At 38.2% G+C, this 13,930-nt stretch overlaps 1 pseudogene; it reads right to left on the minus strand.

Annotated features, from left to right (window-relative positions):
* Positions 1-11,348: 11,348 nt before the first annotated feature.
* On the minus strand, positions 11,349-13,586 carry LOC133760805 (WW domain-binding protein 11-like; annotated as a pseudogene).
* Between the last annotated feature and the right edge of the window lie 344 nt (positions 13,587-13,930).

Here is a 13,930-nt window from a genome sequence, read left to right on the forward strand (position 1 = left end):
GACAAATAAAATGTTATTACCTAGGAAAAACCTTTTTTGATTCCACACACTGAACTCAGTAGAACAGTTACTCTTTTTTTGTAAGAATCCTCCCTTAATCTGCCCTTCTTTCCTATCCACCATACATGCAAATAACATGTAATGTGTTTTTCTAAATTATTTTAATATTTGTGTTTATATATTTAATTAACTATTTATCTCTCAAGTTTTGGAAGCTCATTTCCTTCTTTTAATAGAGTACTACTCTTTGGGATAAAAACCTGAATTTTACATTTTTTTAAAAGATTTATTTTATTTATTTGAAAGACAGAGTTACAGATTGAGAGGGAGAGACAGAGAGAAAGGTCCTTCCTCTGATTTTCACTCCCCAGATGGCCACAATAGCCGGAGCTGCACCAATCCGAAGCCAGGAGCCAGGAGCCTCCTCCGGGTCTCCCATGTGGGTGCAGGGGCCCACGCACTTGGGCCATCTTCTACTGCTTTCCCAGGCCATAGCAGAGAGCTGGATCGGAAGTGGAGCAGCCAGGATACCCTTCATGCCAGGGCTTTAACTCGCTGTGCCACATTGCAGGTCCTTAATTTTACATTCTTAATGTCTGCCATTGTTATGATTACTGCTAACTAGTAACAATGATTGTCCATTCCTTTTTGTTTGTTTTACTATTGCTTCAATATAACTGGAGAATGAGACATCTCACATCAAAACGGTGGTTACTTAAAGCCATTATCTCAAGAAGGCATGAGAAATATAAGAATCCAGGAGAACATTTTGAAAAACTCACCTCATGGGATTTTGATATGCTTTTAAAGTGTCAGATGATCAAGCTCTTCCAAGCAGTAGCAACTAATAAAAATGCTAGACTGATTTGCCCATATCCATAGATATGGCCATAAGGAGACAATTAAATAGTTTTAGACAATTTATGACTCATGGCTTAATAGCATGAAATTCATCTTTCCATCAGTTTGCTATGTCTGTCCTCCCTCTGCCCCTTGCCATCCCATGTCCCTTGTGGTTTTTGTGTGGGTAGGTCCAAGTAGATTCTACACAAATAGTAGTTCTGTAACTACAAAGGACTCTGAAGTTTTCAGCCCCTGCTGTTATATAAGGGTTTATGACAAAATTTGCATTCCCTTCCTCTGGTGTGAGAAATACTGTCTTGTGGAATGTCTCTGGGAATGGAGGGAGATGCCACTTAGCATTATCCTAGAATGCAACAAACAAAAACAACTCTAAATATCTCCAGGAGTCTGTTTTGTCTGATAGGACGTGGTTGTTCTCCCAAGTTCATGTGTTGGAGGGGTGGCTTCAGTGTGGCTGTACTGATGTGCTGGGGTCATTGCCTGGTGGAGCCAGATGGAGAACCCTTTGGAGAGCAGGTGGAATGGCCTCAGAAGGGGATGGTGGGAGCCTGTCTCTATCTGCTTGTGGTGATCTTTTCCTCCTGCATGTCCTCCTATGTTTTAATGCCCTCCACCATTCACCATGAGGTCTTCAATTAATCTAGGCAACACCAACACCTTGCTTTTGAATCTCTGGAATTGTGAGCTAAAAAAGTGTATTTTCTTTATAAAAGTAATCTGCCTATGTATGCCATGATAGTAATGAAAACACAGGTTAATACTCTATGTTTCTAAGGATTTCAGATAAATATCCTTGTGCACATCTACACATCTGTCAATACTCTCTGCCCAGAAGCTGTACATAAACACCAGACTCAGGGAAAATTATCTGCTACCACAGAGAGAACTGCACATATTCTTCACTTTGAGAATCATTTAAATATTTTAAATTGAGTATTTTATGTATGACAAGCAAAAATTCAAGATTCTAAATGAATTAGGGAAAAGTAAAGGTTAAAGCATAGACTTTTATGCTTGAATTCAGGGTGGGATACTCAAAATTTATTTTCATATTTTAATTTTTTCTTATAGATAATAATTTCTGTTGTCTGAAGTATACTCATATATATTTGTTAAAACATTGCTTTGATCAAGTATTGTGCTAATTTTCTACATTTAAAAATAAGCATTTCAAAAGAATATTTTCTCATAACTTATTTTTTTTTTTGACAGGCAGAGTGGACAGTAGAGGGTGACAGAGAGAAAGGTCTTCCTTTTGCCTGTTGGTTCACCCTCCAATGGCCGCCGTGGTAGGCGCGCTGCGGCCGGCGCACTGCGCTGATCCGATGGCAGGAGCCAGGTGCTTCTCCTGGTCTCCCATGGGGTGCAGGGCCCAAGCACTTGGGCCATCCTCCACTGCACTCCCTGGCCACAGCAGAGAGCTGGCCTGGAAGAGGGGCAACCGGGACAGAATCCGGTGCCCCGACCGGGACTAGAACCCGGTGTGCCGGCACCGCAAGGCAGAGGATTAGCCTAGTGAGCCACGGCTCCGGCGGTTTTCTCATAACTTATAAGAGGGAGAATAAAAATCAACATTGTGGCATAGGTGTTAAGTTGTTGCCTGTGATGCCAGCAACATACCTGGGTTCTGGTTCATGTTCTGGCTGCTTCATTTCTGATCCAACTTCCTAATAATTGCCTAGGAAAGCAGCAGAGGGTGGCTCAAGTGCTTGAGACCCTGCCATCCATGTGGGAGATCTAGAAGAAGCTCCTGGCTCCTACCTTTGTATAAGCCCAGTTTTGGCCATTGCAGTCATTTAGGGAGTAAACCAGCAGATGGAAGATCGATCTTATCTATACTCTGGAGGAGTATATACTTATATACTTATTACTTGTTGAATTCTTTATTTAATAGATGGTTAAGCTTGATGTTATAAAATAAACTAAAAGTATGACATTGTAAAAATTAAAGAAAAAGAATGAGAAAGGAAGGGGGAGGGAGGGTAGGAGCATGGGCAGGAGGGAGGTTAGAGTGGGAAGTATCATTGTGCTCTTAAATCTGCATATATGAAATACATCAAATTTGTTCACTTTATATAAATATTTTTTTAAAAAAAGAATAAAAGCACTACTACCATATTTTCCCCCAATCAAATAAAATAAATGCGTAGATATGCTGATATTTAAAATTTTTAAAAAGTACATGAATTACAGAATTGTTCCTGGTATAGATTTTTTGACTCAATCTTGTATTTATTTCCTTAGTAATATGACAAGTAATAACTTTTGGCATCATAACAGGCTTTAGTCTAAGAGATTTATTTAAATTATCTGACTTAATTCCAAAGTAAACCTGTGACTGGCTATTATGATTTTCTTTTACTTCATTTGATTTTCTTTTCTTCTCTTTTTATTTATTTATTATTCATTTATTTATTTGACAGGCAGAGTTAGACAGTGAGGGAGAGAGACAGAGAGAAAGGTCTTCCTTCCGTTGGTTCACCCCTCAAATGGCCACTATGGCCGGCATGGTGCAGTCGGTGCGCTGCGCCGATCCGAAGCCAGGAGCCAGGTGCTTCCTCCTGGTCTCCCATGCAGGTGCAGGGCCCAAGGACTTGGGCCATCCTCCACTGCACTCCCGGGCCACAGCAGAGAGCAGGACTGGAAGAGGAGCAACCGGGACAGAATCCGGCACCCCGACTGGGACTAGAACCCGAGGTGCCAGAGCCACAAGCGGAGGATTAGCCTAGTGAGCTCTGGTGCCAGCCTTTTCTTTTCTTTTTTTTTTTTTAAAAATTCCATTATTTATTTAAAAGCCAGAGTTACAGAGAGAAAGGAAGTGAGAGAAAGAGATCTCCTATCTGTTGTTTTACTCCCCTAACGGCCACAAAAGCAGGGGCTAGACTAGACCAAGACAGGAGCCTGGAGTTTCTTCCAGATCTCCCATATGGGTGCACGATCCCAAACATCTGGGGAATCTTCTGCTGCTTTCCCAGGCTATAGTAGGGAGCTGGATTGGATTTGGAGCAGCCAGAAGTCAATTGGTGTCTATATGGAATGCTAGCCTTGTAAACTGCAGCTTAAACCACTACACCAAGATGTCAGCCACCTATCATGATTTTCTGGATGATAGTATTATTAAATATCACTCCATTTTAAACTTAATGATGGCAGAATTTATTGCCACTTTGTTCAACAATTTGTATTCTATACTATGATACTTGGGCACAAATCATATAACTATTGTAAAGCCATAAATAAATACCTATTTTAGTGTGAAGATTCTGAGCTCTCACTGAACAAATAATTTTAGTTTCATAACGATAAAATGATGTATTTAGTTCATTGTCCATAATCTGCTTTGTTCTTCCAAAACTCACCCTTCTTTCTACAATTCTAATGTGTTGAATACCTGTCATCATGTAGAAACCGATCTAAGTAGATTTGTTCAGAAAGAGAGAGAGAGAGAGAGAGAGAGAGAGAGAGAGAGCAGAAGCAGCAGCAACAGAAGAAGAAGAAGAAGAAGAAGAAGAAGAAGAAGAAGAAGAAGAAGAAGAAGAAGAAGACGACGACGACGGAGGAGGAGGAGGAGGAGGAGGAGGAGGAAGTGGAGGAGGAGGAGAAGGAAGGGAGCGAAGAGGAAATAAAAGAGGAAAAAAGTTGTTTTATCTCAGAAAATCTATCTAGAAGTCACCTGCAGCTTAAATGTACATTTTCATTGCACAACAGAACCTTTCTTTCCTTACCTTCCCAGTACATTGCCTGTCTAGTTAAATTTATGACACTGAACCACATTTTGCTTTATTTTTCTGAAAGTGGTTTAAAAGTGTTCTGGAACTCTCCAAACAATAAAAACCTAACAAGAGCAGTGTTTTCTAAACAATAACTCATTTTTAAGTGGTCAATAAATACAAATAAGGCAAGTCCCCAAAGTTCTTCTTGTAACTTACTAGAAAGAACAAGGATTAAAAAGAAAAATCCATGTGGACCTGTGGCATAGTGACAGCTATATGGGTCCTTTCCAAGCTTGCACTGAACCCCAAGCCAGCTCAGTGTGGGTCATTTAGCAAAAAATGGTTGGAAAAAAACACCTGGAGGCAATGGCTCATGTCTTTTAGTTCAGCTTACCTTCAGAAATTCCACTAGATGAGATTGGAAGAAAATGTGAAATTTTACTAATTTTGCACTAATTTAGCTTTTCTTTAATACTAATTACTAGAACCCATATAATTAATACTGAGTATATAATGATCATATAAATCAGAAAAAAATAGGAATAAAAGTGCCATTAATAAATGTAAGGAAACAATTGGTTCAAATAAGGGTTCTTTCCGAAAACTGAACCCTGTGGCCATCCTAAAAATGATAATCTAGAATATATCCATATTTTTTAAATCCCAAAACAATAACCTGAGTCATATATTCTTTTTTTAAAAGATTTATTTTATTTATTTGAAAGAGTTACAGAGAGGGGTAGAGACAGAGAGAGAGGTAGGTCTTCCATCAGCTGGTTCACTCCCCAGATGGCAGCAATGGCCGGAGCTGTTCCGATTCGAAGCCAGGAGCGAGGAACTTCTTCCAGGTCTCTCACACAGGTCCAGGGGCCCAAGGAGTTGGGCCATCTTCTACTGCTATCCCAGGCCATAGCAGAAAGCTGGATGGGAAGAGGAGCAGCCAGGACTAGAACTGGAGCCCACACGGGATGCCAGCACTTCAGGCCAGGGCATTAACCTGCTGTAACAAAGCGCTGGGCCCAATCATATATTCTTAATATTTATGGTCACATATAAGATGAGACTTGTATGGTTTACAACAATCATACTTAGTTTTGATACTTCTCTAAAAATTCCTAATGGGTATCACAAACTTTCTTTCTTTGATCATTTAGTTCTTTATATAATTACTGTTTTAAAACTGATTAATTTATAAGACTATGAGAATGTTGAAAATAATTACTTCAGGAATTCAATGTGATTTTACAAGAAAGAAGGAAATACGACAAATTTAAAATATTAATTCTATATTCACAAGCTAGTTAGATTTGTCATTAATTTCCTTCCATCAGATGATTTCAAAAGTTAAGAAAGTCTTCCCATTTAAACACACACACACACACACACGAGTCTGGAAATCTCGTTTTATTACAACTACTATATGACTCCACCTAGAACATTAGGTTTTTATCTATGTTAGCTTCATTTTTCTGGAGAATGAAAACTAGAGGTTCACAAACAGTGATGCAGAAAATTGAGTAGTTAACCTTAAGTCAAATTATACTATCCTTACCTACAAAAATGTACACAGACTTTACTTGCACCTTGATTGTGCTATTCATGACTAACTTTAAACATAGATAATGGACAAAAATCAGGATCAATTTAATGGTGCCAAACAAATCTTAATTTTCCATTGAATAGATTATTAGAGGTATTCTCTGATGGCAATTGTGACACTATTTAAATAAAGCTCATTTTTTTTTTCCTTTCCAGTCCTCCACTGTTATCTTCACTAGTTGAAACTGGCTCAGATTTTGCCTTTGCTCTATGTAGTTAATCCTAAGCAGTTTATACTTTTGTTCATTTCTGAAGTTGGGGCTTGGGAGACTATTAATTTTTCCACCTCCTCTCTGCCTATTCTGAAACTACTACTGAAAGAATGTGTAACTTGTATTAGATGCTTATGAAGAAACCTGAGGAAGAGTTTCATTTCTGTCTTTAATGACATTTCCATAGAATTATATTACAGGTAATGAGAATCATGCAATTTTATCAACAGTTAATTTCATATAGGTACCTCCAGTAAATATTTGAACTGTATAAAATACCATCATTTTCTTGGGTTTAATTATTGAACTCAGTTGTTGGATGCCTGGGTCCCAGGTATTGTCTCTGATGCAGGAAGGAATTCAAGGAGGAGACACAAGTAATGTATAATAGAAGAATCAGTGGGAGTGCAGGTAAATTTGAGTTACATGTACCAAATAAAGTTTGGACATTGTTCTTTTTATATCATCTTGAGAAAAAGGAAAATGGAATATCCACTAGTGGTGGTGCTTTGGGCACTAGGAATTTGGTGACTGCCCATTTTCTGTCCTTTTTAGAAAGTCTTGAAAGTGTCATGGAACAGGTGGATGATGGGATTGTGTTAGTCATAGTAATTTTAATAAATATCACTACAATGAATGACAGGACATCTCTGGAACATGGATGGTTGTCTAGTTCCAGTCTGCACCAGTTTTGCTGCAATAGTGAGTTTGGCTTGTCCGGTAATGGATTGAGGTTTAGAAGCAACTCTAGGGGAAACTGTGGGACACATTTCCCACAGCTCTTTCTCTGTTACCTGTCTCCTTACCTATATCAACTCTAACTTCCCTCTATCTGGACTTAGCTTGATCAAGGATGTTAGCTATATGTACCATATTCTGTCTTCTAGCTTATTTCAATTGAGTCTTAAATGAAAATGTATTTGCTAGTTAAGTTATTATAGCATTAAGCAATGTGGCACAGGTTTTTTGATTTACTACATTTTACATTTACATGTAATATTCACAACAATCCTGCAGGATGACTATTGTGATTACCTTCATTTTATAAATAAAGGAGCTCTAAGAAATAACACAGTAAATGGAAGGCCAATGCAGCTGCTATTTTTAACCTTGAAAATTATCTACATGTATTGATAATTGTATATTCACCCATAATTCTCTACTGAAATAAGATTTAATTTATACCATCATATATTAAAATGAACTCCATAGTTTACAGTTGGCTTCAGACTTGACTTTATATAATTCTGTGACCCAAAATATCATCTTGTTTTGTATTGCATGGATTGGGTTCAATGAAATCAGTGTCTGTAATTTATTGCAACATTAACAAATGAATAATTTTTGATAAATCACAGCTGTTCATTCAAAGTTTCTATAAATGTCATTTCCTGAATTGGCAACAACTACCAGAAAATTAGTTTTATTTTTGCTTTGATATCAAGGTGCAATGTGATAGTTGTTGTGCATGCCAAAAATTTCTCGATATGTCCACTTCTTCAGATATCCCCAGTTTCATTCTGACAAGTATATGGTCTGGAAAAAGAACAAAATGAAGCACAAAAAGATAGACTTTTAAGATGTATAGACATACATATATAAATGTTCGCTTTAAATTATGCCCTTCACATAGTAATATAGTTTTCTTTCATCATTTTATGATGTTTATAATGAAGTCCATGTTAATGATATTAATATATCCATATCTGCTTTCAAAAATGGTATTTATATGCATACATACAATGTTCACATATAAAACAAACATAAAATGTTAAAAATTAATAAATCTGTGTGTGCTCATTGAGCTCTTTGTTTTCTGTTATTTGAAATAATTTAAAATAAAAAAGGCAAGATGAAAAATTGAGTTAAAATTATAATCTTTTGTTTTTAAAATTTATTTTTTAAATGTTTATTTATTTGAAAGGCAGAGTGACAGAGAGAAGTAAAGAGAGAGAGAGAGGTCTTCTATCTGCTGGTTCACTCCCCAAATGGCTGCAATGGCCAGAGCTGAGCTGATCTGAAGCCAGGAGCCATGTGCTTCTTGCAGGTCTTCTGTGTGGATACAGGGAACCAAGGAGCTGGCCATCTTCTACTGCTTTCCCACGCCATAATAGACAACTGGATTGGAAGCAAAGCAGCCAGGCCTTGAACTAGCAAACACATAGGATATCAGACCTACAGGCCAGGGCTTCTACCTGCTGTACCACAGTGTTGGCTCCAAATTTTTTTATTTATATAAAGTGAACATATTTCATGTATTTCATATATACAGACTTAAGAGCATAATGATACTTCCCACCTTATCCTCCCTCCTTCCCACACTCCCACCTCCCTCTTTCCTTTCTTATTTTTCTTTTTTTTTACACTGACGTGCTTTCAGTTTATTTTATAATCAAAAGCTTAACCCTCTACTAAATATACTATTCAACAAGTAGTAATAAAAAAAAAGTTCCTCAAAATGCCAGTTTCAGTCACATACATTACATTTTTTTACTTTGCATATTAGTTGCTACAACCTATGGAAAAGACATGACATTTGTCTTTTGGGAACTGGTTTATTTCACTAAGCATAATAATTTCTAGTTGCGAAAGACAGGATATTATTCTTATGTACAACTGAGTAGAGTTCCATAGTATTTGTGTGTGTGTGTGTGTGTATTTATAGGTATATATCTCATTTTCTTTATCCAGTCATCACTTGGTTGACATCTTGGTTGATTCCATATCTTAGCTATCATGAATTGAGCTGCAACTTAGATGTGGGTACAGCTAACCGTTTCATTTGCTGATTTCATTTTGTTTGGGTAGATTCCCAAGAGTGGGATGGCTGGGTCATATTGCAGATCTATTTTCAGATTTCAGAGGAATCTGCATTCTGTCTTTCACAATGGCAGTACTAGTTTGCATTCCCACCAACAATGGATTAGAGTACCTTTTTTCCCACATCCTCGGCCTGCATTTATTGTTTTGAGATTTTTGGATAATAGCCATTCTAACTGGGTTTAGGTCAAAATCCACTGTGGTTTTCACTTGCATTTCCCTTATAGCTAGTGATCCTAACCATCTTTTCATGTCTCTGTTGCCCATTTTAATTTTATCCTTTGAAAAATGCTTGTTCATGTCAGTTGCCTACTTCTTAACTGGATTATTTGTTTTGATGTGGTTGAGTTTCTTGAGTTCTTTATAGATTCTGGATATTAGTACTTTTTCAGTTACATAGTTTGCAAATATTTTATCTCATTTTGTCCTTGTCTTCATTTTGTTGAGTATTTCCTTTGCAGTGTGAAAGCTTCTTAGCTTGATGTAATTACTTGTCTATTTTGGGTGTTATTGTTTTTGTGCCTCCATGGTCTTTTCCAAGAAGTCTTTGCTTATGCCAATGTCTTGTAGAGCTTCCTCAATGTTTTCTTCTAGTAATTTGATGGTATCAGCATGGAGATTTAGATTCTTGATCCATTTTGAGTTGACTTTTTATAAGATGTAAGGTCAGAGTTTTGTTTCATACTTTTGCACATGAAGTCCCAATGTTCCCAGCACCAATTGTTGAAAAGGCTGTCCTTTCTCCAGGGATGGATTTAAACTCATTTGTCAAAGGTTAGTAAATTGTAAATGTGTGGATTAATTTCTGTGTTTCTATTTCATCTCATTGGTCTATATGTCTGTTTTTACTCCAGTTCCAGGTTGTTTTGATTGTAGCTGAAAATGTCTTAAAATCTAGTATGGAGGTACTTTCAGGTTTATTTTTGGTATTTAAGATTGCTTTAGCTGTTGACATTCCCATATGAATTTTAGCATTTTTTTTTAGATAGGAGAAGGATGTCCTTGGTATTTTGATTGGGATTGCATTGAATCTGTAAATTGCTTTGGATAGTATGCACATTTTGATGATATTAACTCTTTCAATCCAAATATATGGAAAATTTTTCTAGTTTTTGTGTCTTCTATTTATTTCTTTAATGTTTTTTAATTTTTAATGCAGAGATAATTCACATTCTTGGTTAAATTTATTCCATGGTATTTACATTTTTTGTAGCTATTGTAAATGGGACTGATCTTACAAATTCTTTCCAATCATGGCAATGTTTGTGTACTCTAAGGCTATTGATTTTTGTGTATTGATTTTAGATCATGCAACTTTACTAAGCTGTCTTATGAGTTCCAATAGTCTCTTACTGTAGTCTTTTGGTTTCCCTGTATATAGGATCATGTTATCTGCTAATAGGGATAATTTGACTTCCTCTTTTCCAATTTGTATACCTTTGATTTCTTTTTCTTACCTAATGACTGTGGCTAAAAATTCCAGAGCTATATTGAAAAGTAAGGGTGAAAGTGGCCACCTTTTTCTGCTTCTGGATCTTAGTGGAAATGTTTCTAAATTTTCCTCATTCAATATGATGCTGGCTGTTAGTTTTTCATATATTGCATTGATGTGTGTTGCTCTAAGCTCTTTCTATACCCAATTTGCTTAAGGTTTTTTTTTTATCATGAAAGAATGTTACATTTTATAGATGTTGTCTCTGAATCTATTGAGATAATCATGTTTTTTACCTTCAATTTATTAATGTGATATGTAACATTTGTTGATTTGCATATGTTAAACCATCCCTGCATATCAGGGATAAATTTCACTTGGTCCAGGTGAATGTTCTTTCTGATGTATTGTTGGATTTGATTAGTTAGTATTTTGTAGAGGATATTTGCAACTATGTTCATCAGGGATATTGGACTATAGTTCTTTCTTTGTTGGTGTTAGCAGCACTGTTTCAATAGCCCATCTATTCCAAATGTAATACCCTGTCTTATATGCCATAAGTTCTGAACAAGTCTAATCTTTAGGATATACCTTGACTGAAATTAGAAAATACCCTGACAATGGAAGTAGCTCTTTCCCCCAAGTCTAATAAGAGCCTCTTTCTGCATGAGCTGCTACTATGAACAGAAGACCGGGTATCAGAAATGGTCACATTAGCTCTTCCACCTCTTTCATGAAAGCTTTATAAATATCATTTATAGTTTGCACTGACACAGGAACAGCAGGATCATATTTGTGGGCTGCTTTTGCAAGAGGCACATCAGAATCATCTTCTGATTTTCTTTGGGGGGCATCAGTAGCCCTTTTATTCTCCCAACATACTCTCAGTGCAGTGGGCACAAATCAAGAATATCTGCCCTGGGATTAGTGATCTGTGGGTTGGCACTGATGGTTGCTGTGGCTTTCTTCTCAATAGTGGCTGCACCTGAATTATCTGTCTTGGGTCACTAAATCAAACTGGGTGGGTCACAAAACCCCTGGGTCTGGCAAGGGAGCTAGTGGGAATAGCCCAGGTCTGGCAGGTCCCAGTTGAGACACCAAAGATGGGCACATCACTATAGGATGAGGTGAAAGGATGCCTGGAAGTACAGGATGAGGTAGACTGGGTGGGAGTCCCCAAGGAAGAGGGCACGGAGACAGACCTGGAGGGAGACCAGGAGGAGGGCCAGAGAGTAGACCTGCTAGTAGTCATGCAGGTAAGAGTAAGGGCAAAAGGCCCTTGGAGTCCTGGCATTCCAGTTGCTCTCAGGGTTGGAGGAGCCCCTAGAGGCAGTCCAGGAGGAAGGCTTTTAGGTGGTCTTGGAGTCCATAAGGATGGAGCCGGTCTTGGTCCAAGAGGAGTATGTCGTGGCATGGGAGGTGTTTATATTAAAGAAGGAGGAGCAGACTGTGTGGGAACCTGATGCTGAAAAGCTGCAGATGTGCCATTAGAATAGGAGTCTTCTTTATGTTGCTTTTGTAATTGCTTTTCTGCTGCATAGTCATCAAAATCATTTTTATTGCCATCCTCTGATAATTCTTCTATTTCTCAGCCCTCCTCAGGGATTTCCTGACTTGCCATTCAGAGCATTATGGCTTGAAGAGGAGTCAGCTCCTGAACGTTCTTCTTTTTCTTCCTTGATTTTCCAGACAGATCAGCAAATCATACATGCAGACCTGATTTTTCTTCATTATTGTTTTATTCATTATCATCAGGATACACAAATTGCCCTCACCTCACTTTCTTCATCTGATCTGTCAGTGTCACTCTCAGCAGTGCTTTCTTCATTCTTAGGTTGATACATGTCCCCAGGAGATCCATTATCTTCACTTGTGCTGGAAACATCATTGTAATGACCCTGCTGAGCATGTTCAGGACTATGTAGCTCGTCTTCCTCTCACCTATAAGGGGGAAGATTCAGGGAAAACCCACTTTATGGCCATACATCTTAAGATCTGAGGAGAAAGTGAGCCCAAGAAGAGGTCTGGGAGGTTTTCCACTGGAGGCATACATGGAATACCATGTCCAAGATGAGTAAGTATAGAAACCACCCGAGTTGGTGGTCCATAAACTGAAGCTTTCTTGAAGATGAAGGGTGGCTGAGTACCAGGAGGTGGAATATCCTGGATCAAGGTGTTGGATCAAGGAACATGTGGCATACCTGGCAAAGGAATACTCTCCACTTCCACCCACTAAGCATTCTTGAGAGTGTCAAAATATTGGCTACGTTGAGCCCTCTTCCATTCGTATTCTACTTCTAGCTTTCTCACTTCTTTGTAAAAACCTGGATTCTCTTTTTCATGAATTTGGAGAATGCATTCAAAGGCTTCACACAACTTTTTTTTAAAGCTTTATTTTATTTATTTGAAAGTCAGAGTTATAGAGAGAGGTAGAGACAGAGAGAGAGGTCTTCCATCCACTGGTTCACTCTCCAGATGGCCACAATGGCTGGAGGTGCGCTGATCTGAAGCCAGGAGCCAGGAACAAGGAGCTTCCTCCGGGTTTCCCATGTGGGTGCAGGGGCCCAAGGACCTGAGCCATCTTCTACTGCTATCCCAGACCATAGCAGAGAGCTGGATCAGAAGACGAGCAGCCAGGACTAGAACTGGTGCCTATATGGGATGCCGGCACTTCAGGCCAGGGCTTTAACCCACTGCACCACTGTGCCGTCCCCACACAACTTTTTATGCTTGCCTTTCAGTACTTTCTCATTTAATTATGGCTGTTGCACTGGATTAAATTACATTTCATCCATTTTTTTCATATTCCAGTTAACCATCTTGAAATCCATAGTTCATATCATCATGTATTTTTTTGTTGTTCTTTATTTCTGTCTTCTGAACTGCTTTTCAGGCTTGGCTCATAAATTTTCCACTCTTGGTGAATGATGCAGATCTTTGTCTCATGTTGATGATGCAGATCTTTGTCTCATGTTGAGAATCTGTATGTTCTGCTTTTTCATAAGGGAAAAAAGTTATATTGGGTTTCCAGGACTGCAAGAAACTGGGAGGGGATGATGTTTGGCCTCCTTTATTCTGGAGAAGCCTTCACCTCTACTTAAGTCAACCACCCAGCAAGCCCCTGCCATATCAAAGCCTTGAGCCTCTTTACCATCCGCATGTCATTTATAATATCTCCTTTTTCATCTCTGATTTTATTAATTGGAGTCTTCTCTCCCATGCTTGTTTTCCTTCCTTCCTTCCTCCCTCCCTCCCTTCCTTCCTTCCTTCCTTCCTTCCTTCCTTCCTAT

The sequence above is a fragment of the Lepus europaeus genome, chromosome 5 (genome assembly GCF_033115175.1).
Source record: "Lepus europaeus isolate LE1 chromosome 5, mLepTim1.pri, whole genome shotgun sequence".
In the NCBI taxonomy this organism is placed as follows: domain Eukaryota; kingdom Metazoa; phylum Chordata; class Mammalia; order Lagomorpha; family Leporidae; genus Lepus; species Lepus europaeus.